Source organism: Barbus barbus (genome assembly GCF_936440315.1).
Source record: "Barbus barbus genome assembly, chromosome: 50".
Lineage (NCBI taxonomy): Eukaryota > Metazoa > Chordata > Actinopteri > Cypriniformes > Cyprinidae > Barbus > Barbus barbus.
The window spans coordinates 3141527-3155919 of NC_136728.1; the positions used below are offsets into that span (position 1 = coordinate 3141527).

General features: G+C 40.5%; 1 pseudogene across 1 annotated transcript; it reads left to right on the top strand.

Annotated features, from left to right (window-relative positions):
• Window positions 1-12839: 12839 nt before the first annotated feature.
• LOC306868300 (putative nuclease HARBI1) lies at window positions 12840-13887 on the top strand (annotated as a pseudogene). Its single transcript has one exon. The product of its transcript is annotated as a putative nuclease HARBI1 (transcript).
• The last annotated feature ends 506 nt before the right edge of the window (window positions 13888-14393 follow it).

Consider the following 14393-nt stretch of genomic DNA (forward strand, 5'->3'; position numbering starts at 1 on the left):
AAATTGTACCCTTCAGGGTACCACCCCAGTGACGGCCACTTGTACCTTAAAAGGTACAGTTTTGTACCTTTCTTTCTGAGAGTGTGGGAGGATGTTGCATCAGCACTCGGTGCAGAAAGTAACTAACCTTTCTTACTTTTTTGTTTTCAATTTTTAACAAAAAAGCCATGCAAATCCAATCAGTACAGTTTCTGAAGTATTACAATCAGTAAAGAAACAACACTGATGAAATAAAAACATTTATTTAAAAATGGATACTTTTCACACAATAATCACACATATATAAGAAATATGAGATATTCGTATACAATTAAATGTTTCAAGTTGAGGAGGAAGGTAGGCTATTCTTCCTTCATCTTACATTGTGTGTAAACTGCATAGAGTGTACCCAAAGTCTGCGTCTCATCCTTTTTCGTAGTCTTCTTAACAACATATATAGCGCGATTGCCTTCCTTCTGTCAACAACTCTCACTACACGCAAACAAAGCATAAAAGAAAGTTGAAAACAAACTTATATTTCGTAATTTATAAAAAAAAAAAATACAGTTTTCTATCTGTAATGTATTTTAAATAGAAATAAAACAAAGCTAACTTATTACCCGTTATTGAGAAATCTGTGCAAAATCCGCGGTTCAGGTGCGCGCTGCAAACGCTGCCTGTGTGAATGCAAAATGGATACGCGCTGCTTCTGCTCTGCTTCCGTCCTGCTTGCGCGCTGCGTACGCCCTGCTTACGCTTGCAGTGTGAAACCGGCGTGATGGTTGTTTAGCAACGACAGACGCCTCCGGAGCAGAGCCGGCGCCAGGGCACCTCCATCAGGGGGGCATTTGAATTTCCAGGGGGGGAAACAAATCACGTGTGTGTGTGGGGGGGGGGGGGGGGGGGGGGGGGGTTGAGCCGCTGACGCTCGCTAAAGCATGCAATCGCTTTCTTATGCTGTTTTATTGGTTTCACTTTCGCTTTTGAAATCGATCACTTTCAGCAAGGAGGGGAGAGGATGGAAAGTGGGAGCACAGTAACTCGTTGGGGGGGGGCATGGCCCGAGAATTAAAATGTTTAACCAATGCCAATCATTAAAAAGAGCTTGTTAGTAAAACTTCTTAACGCCGTTGGATCCTCAAGATCTCAGCGAAAGCTCATGACTAGAGCCCTGCACTGGCCTCAAATTCAGGCCCTAGCCCGGCCCACGTCTGACAGCTTATCAGAATTACTGGCCCGAGTCCAACCCGAGCGCGTCTTTTTTTTTTCCCTTCTCCTAAAACAGTTTATACTACTGTTTCGCCAATTACAATTGTTCAGTTTTGTGTGTAATGACAAAATTAACATATTTCGTTTTGTTTTTTTATTAAGTTAATTTAGAAAAACGTTTGGAGCATTTTTGTTCGTTAAATAGCCTATACGTGTTTGTTTTTTTTAAGTAACGACCAAGCGGCCAGCGGCATGAGCTGATCATAGCCTATGTTTGATCAATTTAGCCTTCTCATATCATCAGGACCTGCCTAAAATAAAATCTATAGATATACTAAAACAGTTCAAGTAGCCTATATAACAATGTTTAAACATTAAACCTGCTATAATAATAATGTGCGCTATATCTAAGTGTGTGCGGAGAGGAAGCTAAAGCGCGCTCTGCAGGACATGGAGGCACCAGCAAACACATGGATTTATTTCAGTGGAAACATATTAAAATAACCTACGCCGTCATTTATTTATTTATTTATTTATTGATAAAGGTAAGAGTAATACACCATTCGGACCTGTAAAGGGTCTACTTGTATTTGTGGGCACTCACAATACCAACAAAAGGCTTTTATAAAACAAAGAAAACAAACATGATGCGCTTTCTGCCGTCTTTAACAGGAGCGCTTCCCAAAAATGAACCGAAGCTGAGCGAATACATGCCTCACAGACATGATAAATATATCTATAGAAAGCTTTAAATTATCACTTAACGAAATAAAAAAAATGAAAACAAAAACTCGTTTATTATAATTTTAATCATAATCAATAAAGATGCATTTCTCTCTAAAGGCGCGTCTAATGAGGAGACGGTGAGTCAGGATCAGCAGCTTCATCCTTGCGACACAGACTCAGAAAACATTAGTTTAGTAGTAAATAATTCAAATATCTCCTTACTATTTCCCGCAGACACATTCATGGTTATGTTTGCTGGGGTTTTGCAGCAAGCTTTAGTCTATAGCGTGCATTTGAATGCAGAACAGCTGCTGCTGCTCTCAGTCGCGGCACGGTCTCCTGTTGTTTCCACCAGCGCGGCAATTTTTTTCATCGCCAATGGATAGATGTCTACAATATAAAATAAGGAGAAACCCAAAACAGGCCCGATGCCTGGCCCGCGTCTTAACTATGACGTGGAAATTGACCCGAAGCCCGGCCCTAGAGGCGTAAAAAAGACGGGGCCCATCGGGCCAGGGCCGAAATGCAGGGCTCTACTCGTAACTCCACCCCGCCTCCTTTCAGATTGAGCGCCGCGCACAGCCTGGAGGAAACAGATCTCCGCTTTTTCTCAATGCATGGGTAAATAAATAATAACTGATGTTTGAATAGTACAAAGTTTTCTTCACTCAGCAGACTCCTCCAGGGCGGGCACTAGTGACTCACAGGGAGGGCCAGGCCCCCCATTGCCTGCCCATTGCGCCGGTACTGCTCCGGACGCAACCGCCCGAGCGCTTTGGAAAAAAAGAGAAAGCTGCGCGCCTTGCGTTTTCCACGCGTTTTTAGGCGCGATATGTGAATGGCCCCTGAGACGTCTATTTATAATAAGCGCAGCATTCTTTTGTAGGCCTATAATTCTAATATCGGTCTCACCTATATTATATTATCTTATGCTCTTCAATAATATGCAGAACCAGCGATCAGAAGGATTATTTGCCATTTTACAAGCATTGAGTGTGCGGACACCGCTCCTCTTATCGATGCCATAAGCCTGCGACGTGATGCCCTCGCTGTTATGACAGAGCTCCGTGGCTATGGAGGATTGCATTTCTCCACAGCCTGCGAAGTCCTCATATGTGATTTCAACTAAATGTATCCAGAGTGGACCAAGCTCGCCAAGATAGCCTGTGTAATCCCTGTCTCGAGTGTTCCTGCAGAGAGGGGGTTCTCGCTGCAGAATCGGATCAAGACGCCTTGCGGAGAACAAGGTTACGCGCCTTATGCGCATTGCAAGTTGTGGAGAGACTCTGGGAAGTTTTGATTTTAAGTCGGCAGCTGCACAATTCAGCACTGCAAAACAGCGTAAAAAGTAGCCTAAAATGACAGTGTTATAGGCCTAGTCATTTGTTTGTTCCAGTTAATTTGACAAGGAGTCATTTCACAGTGGCCAATTTAAATGTTACCAGTTAAATGAGACATATTGAGAGTGTATAATTAAGTTCGCTTGAGTAAAAACAATAGGCTACTATTCAGATATTTTATGTGGGGAAGGGGGATTGGTTTGTTAAACTATGAATGTGAAACCATAGTAAAAACAATTGGCGTTGATTGACGCCAATCGGACGTTCATGTTTTTTTCCGTCTATTTGAAAGTTAGGCTAATAAACGTTGCATTCTATACGGCCTGATTATGTCATTTTTTAAGTTACATAGCCTGCCTCCAGTTTTCCTCAACTTGACTAATTAAGAGGCGATATTTGACCGGCACATCACCAAAATGTCCGGAAAACGAAACTTCTGCCGGTCACTTTGACCGGCACCATTTTTTTCTAGCGGAAACTCTGCTATTGTGCTCTACCCCACCTCCTCAAAAAAACATTTTTCTAAAGGCCATAATGAATGAATGAATGATGCATTTATATAGCGCATTTATTGTGTATTGCCGTACATGATGATGCGACGGCAGCCACAGGACAACGGCGCCAGTGCGCTCACCACACACCAGCTACAGGTGGAGAGGAGAGTGTGATAGAGCCAATCAAGTGGATGGGGATTACTAGGAGGCCATGATTGATAAGGGCCAGTGGAGGGAATTTGGCCAGGACACCGGGGTTACACCCCTACTCTTTACGAGAAGTGCCATGGGATTTTTAGTGACCACAGAGAGTCAGGACCTCGGTTTAACGTCTCATCCGAAAGACGGTGCTTTTTACAGTATAGTGTCCCCGTCACTATACCAGGGTAATGACTATAATGACTATAATGTTATATTAAAATGTTAATGTTGAAAAATGTGGGATGCACTAGGCTACCTGTTTCAGCCGGATATGTGCCCACTGAAAATGAACGCATTTTAGTACAATGCAAATACATAAAAAAACCATATATGTGCACTACTGAGCATTAACGTGTTTCATGGAGCGGAAGATATGATGACTAGTTGCCTGTAAGTATTGTAATGGTGCAAAAAGTCAAACTTCAGAGGCATGTCATCAATAACCTTTATTGGAATGTAAATGTACATCCAAGCTTAGCTGCAGGAATCTGTGAGGGCAACGGACGAAGAGAAAGCACCCGTTTGATAAATGAGCCAGTAGTGGAGAAATAATAACTTTTAAGAAATAATCTTTTTTGAGTGTGACGTGATTTGTGTCATGTGCAGGTGCGATGGATTGCGTACAAACCAATAGGGTGTCGGAATGGTATAGGTTTATATTCTCATCCAACCACAATTCACTCTATCCGGATGGCACGATTTATCTGGATAGGTTTTTATTTTATTTTTTTGAGCGATGACCAAGGGCGATGCTAGGATTTTCATTTTAGGGGGGCTCAGCCCCCAATGATGGTATAATAATAAAAAATAAATAAATATTTACAAAAAAAATTATTAATAGGGTAGGATGGTATACTAAACTTATTGCAGTATTCCACTGTATTGCATAGATGGGTATAACATCCGAGTACAAGCCAAATACAAGTCTACCTGATCTCACACACACACATACACACCTATTTACTGTACAAACCAAAAATGTTACTGTTTGCATTACTAGTACAAATCTTTTCTATGCTCAAGTACAAACAGAAAATTGTAAACATAAAACATCATATCACTTTAAACTTACACTGACTATCCATATTAGCAATATAAACAACACAGCTATAAGGCTGGACAATGGATTAAACTATGTGGGTGCTGTGATTAACTTTTAAAAGTAAAAAAATAAAAAACACCGCAAAACTGAAGCAGTCTGTGAGAAGGACACACAATGTTTCAATCTCTGTCAATCACTCTGATATGTAATTAAAATGAGTGCACTGACTGAGTGCTGTCTGTCACTGTCTTTAATCACTTCTATGCATAACTGTATGGTAGTTAATGCCACATGCACTGTAATATTAAGTTCTATATTGAAAGCTAAATTTTCAAATGAAAATAGCAATAACGTGATCGTTTTATAAAGTATGCTTATAATGTGTTAAGGGCTTTCGCTGAAGGAAACAGCTGTGGTGTGATGAGTGGTGAATGCAGCGAAAACTTTACAGAAGATTGGAAACCGATTGCTCTCCCGTGACTTTTTGTAAACTGTATTTAAGACAATGAACTGCACAGATGTAGATATTATAACAATCTATCGATAAACACACACCTTGTCCTCTCCTCTGCGCCACCGCAGTCTGTGGATTGAAGAACGCGCAGAAAGATGGGGAGGAGCCGAAGTCTGCTGCCATATGAAATTTAAAGGGGAAGAATCGCAAGATTTTTAGGGGGGCTGAGCAGAAATTTAGGGGTGCTAAAGCCCCCCTAAAAATGACCTAGCAACGCCCATGACGATGACAAGCCGGAATGAAATAGGAGTAACCAGGCTATTTTTAAAATGTAAGGAGTAGAAAGTACAGATAATTGCGTGAAAATGTAAGAAGTAGAAGTAAAAAGTCGGCTGAAAAATAATTACTCCAGTAAAGTATAGATACCCAACATTTCTACTCAAGTAAGGTAACAAAGTATTTGTACTTCGTTACTTGACACCTCTGGTGTGTCTGTAGATGATCTGACTGTGTGTGTCTGTAAATGATCTGACTGTGTGTGTCTGTAAATGATCTGACTGTGTGTGTCTGTAAATGATCTGACTGTGTGTGTCTGTAAATGATCTGACTGTGTGTGTCTGTAAATGATCTGACTGTGTGTGTCTGTAAATGATCTGACTGTGTATGTCTGTAAATGATCTGACTGTGTGTGTCTGTAAATGATCTGACTGTGTGTGTCTGTAAATGATCTGACTGTGTGTGTCTGTAAATGATCTGACTGTGTATGTCTGTAAATGATCTGACTGTGAGTCAGTAGATGATCTAACTGTGAGTCAGTAGATGATCTGATTGTGTGTCAGTAGATGATCTGACTGTGTGTGTCTGTAGATGATCTGACTGTGTGTGTCTGTAAATGATCTGACTGTGTGTGTCTGTAAATGATCTGACTGTGTGTGTCTGTAAATGATCTGACTGTGAGTCAGTAGATGGGCCTTCAGACAGCCAAAATGAAATTCAATATGTGCTGGACCTGAGAGCAAAACTCCACACTTTGGGGCGGCTGTCAATGGAGAATTTGTTACAGGCCCAGGACCGGCAGAGCCGGCTGTACAACCAGGCTACGTAAATTTGCACCGGGAGAAAAAGTTATTGTATTACTGCCTACGTCTAGCTCTAAATTACTCGCGAAGTGGCAAGGACCCTTTGAGGTCATACGGCGAGTTGGGAATCTTAATTATGAGGTGATTCGTACAGACAGGAACGGGGCACGTCAGATTTACCACCTCAACCTCCTCAAAAAATGGAGTGAGGCGGAGTCAGTGATGCTAGCGACGGCAGTGAGTGGGGAGGAGGATCTCGGGCCAGAGGTAAATACCAAATCACAATCCCTAGCCCTGGCCCCTGGGGGAGACCACCTCTCGCCCACACAGCTCGCTGATGTAGCCCAGCTACAAGCTGCGTTTGCACCACATAGAGACTGAGCCGGGGGTGGTGATTCGCAGCCGGCCATATCGATTACCTGAACACAAAAAAAAGGTGGTTCAGGCAGAATTAGAAGCGATTCTAGAAATGGGAGTAATAGAGGAGTCCCATAGCGGTTGGGCAAGCCCGATAGTTTTAGTTCCTAAAACAGACGGCTCGGTACGATTCTGTGTGGATTATCGCAAGGTGAACGCCGTGTCAAAGTTTGACGCGTATCCAATGCTTCGGGTTGACGAACTGCTTGATTGGCTGGGCACAGCTCGATTTTATTCGACACTGGATTTAACTAAGGGATATTGGCAGATCCCCTTAAAACCATTATCCAAAGAAAAAACAGCCTTCACAACGCCGTTCGGATTACACCAATTCGTTACGCTTCCATTCGGGGCACCGGCCACATTTCAGCGCCTCATGGATAAAATTCTGCAGCCGCATGCAGCATATGCCGCTATGTATCTGGATGACATCATCATCTATAGTAACAACTGGCAGCGGCATATGCAGCATTTGCGGGCTGTACTGAGAGCGCTGAGGGCGGCCGGACTGACGGCTAACCCAAGGAAGTGTGCGGTTGGGCGTGTGGAGGTCAGGTATCTGGGTTTCCACTTGGGCCATGGGCAGGTGCGTCCCCAAATTAATAAGACCGCAGCGGTTGCGGCCTGCCCGAGACCCAAGACCAATAAGGAGGTAAGGCAGTTCCTGGGGCTGGCGGGATATTATAGAAGGTTTGTGCCTAATTATTCGGACCTCACCAGCCCGCTGACTGACCTTACTAAAAAGGAAGCACCAGATCCGGTCCAGTGGACGGAGCTGTGTCAGCAGGCTTTCACCCAGGTAAAGGCTGCTCTGTGTGGCGGACCGCTGTTGCACTCTCCTGATTTTTCTCTCCCCATCTTGCTGCAGACAGACGCATCGGACAGGGGGCTTGGGGCCGTCTTGGCCCAGGAGATAGAGGGTGAAGAACGGCCGGTGCTGTACATCAGTCGCAAGCTCTCAAAGAGAGAGACTATGTACAGCACCATTGAAAAGGAGTGTCTGGCGATCCGGTGGGCCGTTCTCACCCTCCACTATTATCTCCTGGGACGAGCGTTCACTCTCTGTTCGGACCACGCGCCCCTACAATGGCTCCACCGCATGAAAGATACCAACGCGCGGATCACCCATTGGTATCTGGCCCTCAAGCCCTTTAAATTCAAGATGATCCGCAGGCCGGGGGCACAGATGGGAGACGAGCGGTGAGTAAGTGGGTCAAGTGCAAGATGACATTCACCTGTTTCTCATTTCCAGTGATTGGCGGGGAGAGAGTGTAAAAGCCACAGAAAGGCAGATGAGCAGGGGAGAGAGACGGACTGAGGACTCGGGGAGAACGTCTGTGGCTGTGAACGACCCAAGTGCTGAACTTATTGTTTATTGGAAGTGCCAGAGAGCACGAGTATTTCTTTGTTTGTTTAAAAGTTGGAATAAATTACCCGAGCCTCAGCCACGCCGACTCTGACTTCTTCCTTCCTTCCCACGAACTGTGCTACAAAGTACATATAAACATGTATGCTGTGGCACAAACCTTACAATAGTGTGTATGTACACTCTAAAAAATGCTGGGTTGTTTTTTCAACCCAAACGCTGGGTTGAGGCCGCTGGGTAGGACGTTGGGTTGTTTTAACCCAGTTTTGGGTTGAAAATTGGTCTTGAACATAACCCAGCGGCGCTGGGTTGGGAACGCGGACGTGAAAGAGAGCACGCACGTCATGTTAACGTCGGACGACACCAGCGTGAGAAGCCGCCATTTTCTCCGCCTGAAAGAAGCGAGAAGCAAGTGAAAGACGTTATGGTAAGTAAAGATTAAAAATATTAAGTCATAATTCATAGTTTGTGTCCGGGAGTATTTTGAGGTTTCATGGAAGGCGGAAATAGTCTGAAAAGAGCTTAACGTTATATTGAAAAATACGCGGACGCGGTTTTCGCCTCAGAAACGGTCTTAACGGCCTTTTTTTTTACTGAACGGAAGAGATACTTTTAATATAACGTCCGTGAGTGTCTTATGCCATATTTACATAAGATTTGACATTATCTGCACCTTTTGAGGTGTTAATAGACTGTTATTAACACATTTTATATTAACACGTTAATTCGTTATCTTAATTTTCGCGGTTAAACTGAATGTAGTTTCCTAAAGGAAACGGCGTTATGTAATAAAGACTATCTTAATTATTTTGAGGCTGATGAAGTAATAATTGTTAAAAGTAATGTTTTTCACGTAACGTTAATATTTCAGACTTGTTGAGCTTGTGTGTTAATGCCCGCGTCGGGAGTTAACGACACCGAGGCCTGCTCCTGTGAGGACGCGATATTCTCAGCTTCTTCAGAAGAGAGGGAAAGATAAGGCAAGTAAACTTCATAATCCTATGTTCTCCAAAAAAAAAAATTGTTTGTTTGTTTGGTCACACTTTATATTAGGTGGCCTTAACTACTATGTACTTAAATGAAAAAATATGTACAATGTACTTACTGTGGTCATATTGTATTGCAACACACTTTTGCTGCCATTGAGGTGAGATATGGGTAAGGTTAGGGACAGGTTTGGTGGTATGGGTAGGTTTAAGGGTGGGTTAAGTTGTAAGGGATGGATCAACAGTGTAATTATAAATGTAATTACAGAAGTTAATTACAGATGTAAATACATATAGGTATTTTTTTTAATATAAGTACAATGTAAGAACATATACGTACTCAATAAGTGCATTGTATCAAATGATTAATTTATATGTAAGTACATAGTAGTTAAGGCCACCTAATATAAAGTGGGACCGTTTGTTTTTTTTAAACTAAGAGTAAAATAATGTTTGTTTGTTTTTTTTGTAGATGTTGAAAGCCAGAGACATAGGAGAGCATCATTCTTTTGAGATTGATGTAAATTATTTTTTAGAAAATGTTTCTGTTGTCTCCTGCCTGTTTATTTCACATTTTGATGCAACAGTGTGTTTACGTGTTCATATTTTATGTAAACATTGATGTCTGTGTTTTTCATTGCAGACCTCAAACCAACTTTGGAGTTGTCTGATTTGGAGAGTCATCATTCTTGGTCTTCCTTTCTTAAAGGAATAGTTCACACAAAAAAATAATTTACTTGCCCTCATGTCATTCCAAACCAATAAGACTTTTGTCTGTCTTTACAACACAAATGAATATCTTTTTAATTGTCTTTCATAATTTTTTGTTAATCCATTGAGAGTCTAGATAATCTGTATTTTCAAGATTCATAAATAGTTATTGTTGAAGTAATCCATTCCAATATTTCTATATAAATAAACCTTAAATTATATGATAGCGAATGTCTGTTCAGAAGAAAATATTGGTCTCCCAGACTTGCAATGGAGGACAAAGCTTAAGAGAATATTAAATATATTTATTTGTGTTCCAAAAATTAGCAGAGTTTGTATGGGTCTGGAACAACATGGGGGAGAGTAAATATGACCATTTTCATTTTTTGGTGAACTAACCCTTTAAAGAGCAGCCCTCCACGTACATGGAAGATTGTGAGGTATGTGAATGCCATGTCTATTTTAATGTTTCAGTAAAGTAGCTTTCTGAAAACAATATATTTAAACAATATTACATGCCCTCACACTAGTGCTGCCACTATAGCATTCTAGAGCGCTGTGGTAGACAGACATTAAACAACCACACAAAGTAGATTAAATTATAAAACAGACTATTTACCTATCCTTACTGATGTGGATGCACTTCTATCTGAAAATGGATAGTTTAATTAAATGTTTTCTTTTTTCAAATGTTTTTTTTCTTTTTAGGCCACTGATGGAGAACAGGCGGTGACTGGGATGAATGCTGGTCAGAGAGGAGAATGACATTTCCCCCAAACTGATGCAACAGTGGTTTTAAAGGAGGACGCTGCCCTGGATGTTGTAAAAGATTTCACATGCTGTGCTGATGGGGCTTCTTCATGACTACATCAATTATGCCAAAGAGATCATGAAAATTGACAGTGATGCATGATCTGTATTCATGGACTATGAAACAAACTGTAAGTGTATAATTTGTAAAAACCAAATGTTAAATGTGTTGTTTAGTAGAAGTGGAGTTTACACGCTGTCATTCATACACATTTCACACACATGCATCTGTTGAATGTTATAATATCAGTGTTAATGTTGTGGTTTATTTGTGTAATGTTGTACCAGAATAGTTTGTAAAGGACTTAACTATTAACTAATTGTACAATTATTGTATAAGTGTTTTTGTATATTTTTATGCAATATATACAATTTACCAAAAAAGTCCAATTTGATCAGAAGTTATATTCAATAAATGTTCAATGCTTCATTTATAAACTCTGTAGCTGTTAATGCCATACTTGTCTGCATTTCTTCTTACATGCATGTTACTTTTTGACTTTTCTCTTGTTTTTAATAAATATTTACCTTTTGAAAGTCATTCTTTGTGTGATTTTAAAATGAACAAGATTTGTAGGTTTAATTTGGGATCATTTTAGCCTAGCAATGTAGTAATTTTAAACCATAAAAAAGCAACCCAGCATGCTGGGTTAACCATAATAACCCAACTTGCTGGGTTAAAATAATTTGTCCCTTTTTGACCCAGCGCTGGGTTGCCAAATAAGCCAAATTGGGTTGTTTTTAACCCAGAAGTTTTTAGTGTACTATTTGAGCTTTCCTGTATCTCAAATAGTAGAGAATGGCGCTAGCAACGCCAAGGTCATGGGTTCGATTCCCAGGGAAAGCAAGAGCTAATAAAAATGTAAAAACTGTAACTTGAATGCAATGTAAGTTGCTTTGGATAAAAGCAACTGCTAAATGCATAAATGTAAATGTAAATGTCTATTTCCGTGATCTATTACTTTCCTGTAGCTCAAATAGTAGAAACTGTAACTTGAATGTAAGTCGCTTTGGATAAAAGCATCTGCTAAATGCATAAATGTAAATGTAAAAAAAAGTACAATTAGTTGTAAAAATTGATTGACCAAGGTAACAGCATGCATAAGTGATGGACAAAGAATGGATATATAGGCCTATAGAGGTGAGCTTTATGTCTGCTGATGGGGCATCAACATCCACATGTAAAGCACTTTCAACACATTTGCACCTGAGCAGATATTTACAAACACATATAAACTATATGTTGAAGAGGCAGTCAACAAAAATTTACCAAAATTAGACCTTCGGGATAGTCTAAACATTCACTTAGTATTACATTAAAGAACGTCCACATGGTCAAAACGTTTTATAAGACAGCTCGATATAATGACAAAACAGTACAATACATTTCAGTCATAATATAAGCTAACTAACCGATTACATTCTGGCAATAGGTCTGAGTTTTATGATCATGCCCTAACTAATAATAAGTAATATGTGATTCTAACTAATGACTGGCTCATTAGCAACTGTATCCTCCGCAGACTAGTGTTAATATTATTTTCAATTTTAGTCTTAGTAGTCTAATCTCGTGTTAAATTTCCTCGTTAGTTTATTATTATTATTATTATTATTATTTATTTATTTCTATAAAATTTAGTCAGCCTTATCCTATTTTGGTTTGGTCAAGATTTAGTCGACTAAAAGTCTCAACATTTTAGTCTAGTTTTAGTCAGATAAGCTCTAAAGTATTTTAGTCTAGTTTTAGTCAGATAAACTCTAAGGGCCGGTTTCCCGTACGGGGATTAAGCCTAGTCGTAGACTAAATGTCATTTTAAACCTGGATTTATTGAAGTAGCTTTCTCACACATGGATTACAATAGTCTCAGACTTGCACTAGTCTTGACTTAAACAATTGGATTTCTAGAAGTAGGATTAGACCTAATCCAGATCTAAATTAAGTCTTAAATTAAACCTGGTCAGAAGCAGGTTTAACCTCAGATTAAAAACTGCTTGCCACAAGGCTCACGTCCACAGTAGCAAAAAATGGATTACCTTGACTATTTCAATGACAATCAGAGACCACCACCAAGACCAGAAAGAAGGTTGCTAAAAGACAGGAGCAACCCACTAAATGATTTTGATGATTTACATTTTCTTGACCGTTTCCGTATGTCAAAGGAAAATGCAACAGAAATAATTGGTTTGCTGCAGCCCAAGCTTTCAGGTGACTTAGTCAGAGGCACCCCTATTTCTCCTTCCTTACAAATATTAATTACCTTAAGGTTTTTGGCATGTGGAACCTTCCATCGGGAAACTGGGGATTTGTGTGGTGTAGGTGAATCAACAGTGTGCAAAATAGTACACAAAGTATTGTTCAAGCAGTGCTATATGTGAACTGAAAAAGGATTTCATAAAGTTCCCAAATGCTGCTGAACAGGCCACCTACAAGGTAGATTTCTATGAATATGGGAACTTCCCTGGAGTCATTGGTTGTATCGATGGCTGCCACATTCCCATCAAGTGTCCCTCTACAGCAGATGCTAAGGAATTCAGAAATCGTAAAAACTGGTTTTCAATAAATGTACAAGGAGTGTGCACTCCCACTATGCAGTTCTCCAATATTGTTGCACGCTGGAAAGGTTCAACTCATGACTCAAGGATTTTCCACAACTCCTCTTTATATACTCAGTTTGAAGCAAGACAACACTCTGGAATTCTACTTGGTGACAGTGGGTATGCACAGACAAACTTCTTGTTCACCCCTTATCTCCATCCAGTCAGACCAGAGCAACAGCGCTATAACCAAGCTCACATTCTCACCAGAGGGCTAATAGAGCGCATGTTTGGTGTATGGAAGAATCGTTTCCAGTGTCTCCGAAATACACTGCGGTTTGAACCTAGGAGGTGCTGCATTGTTATTATTGCAACAGCAGTGCTTCATAATTTTCTTAAACAGTGTGGCTGCCCAGACCCTGATATTGAAGATGATGATGACCAACATGTCCCCATCCCTGAGCTAGCCAATGACAGAATTGGACTTGCTTACAGAGATGCTTTTGCTTCTCATAAATGTGCCTTGAGTGATACATAAACGATTGGCATAGACAAGTAAAAAATTTCAGGACATTTTTTTTATTTAACTGAGGTTTGGTTCCAAAGACAATTGACACTGCTGCTGCTTCATCTCTCTCTCTTTCATAGACAACTCAAGATGAATAATTTTCATTTTGACTTCATGTTCTTCTTTTAAATATTTTATTTTACATTCATGGAACTCTATGGCAAGTTTCTCATGAATGGTCATCCTTTTCCCTCTTGACCTGCTGCCTGGATTAGAGACTGCTGGATGCTGACTAAGGCTACCGCAGGAGACTGGATGCTGCTGCATGTTGGTGCTGGCTGCTGATGGATTAATTTGAGCCTCTTGACTGTTCCCTGTGCCCCCCAAGTCCTGGGTGAAGATCAGGTCATCTTTGCATGGAAGAAAAAATCTAGTATTACATTTGACTTCAACAATAAAGGTCATTACGTCATTTTTGTTACAAGACATGACTTGCATTTAATTACTGTATGTTGAATGGGATAACACATGTTACT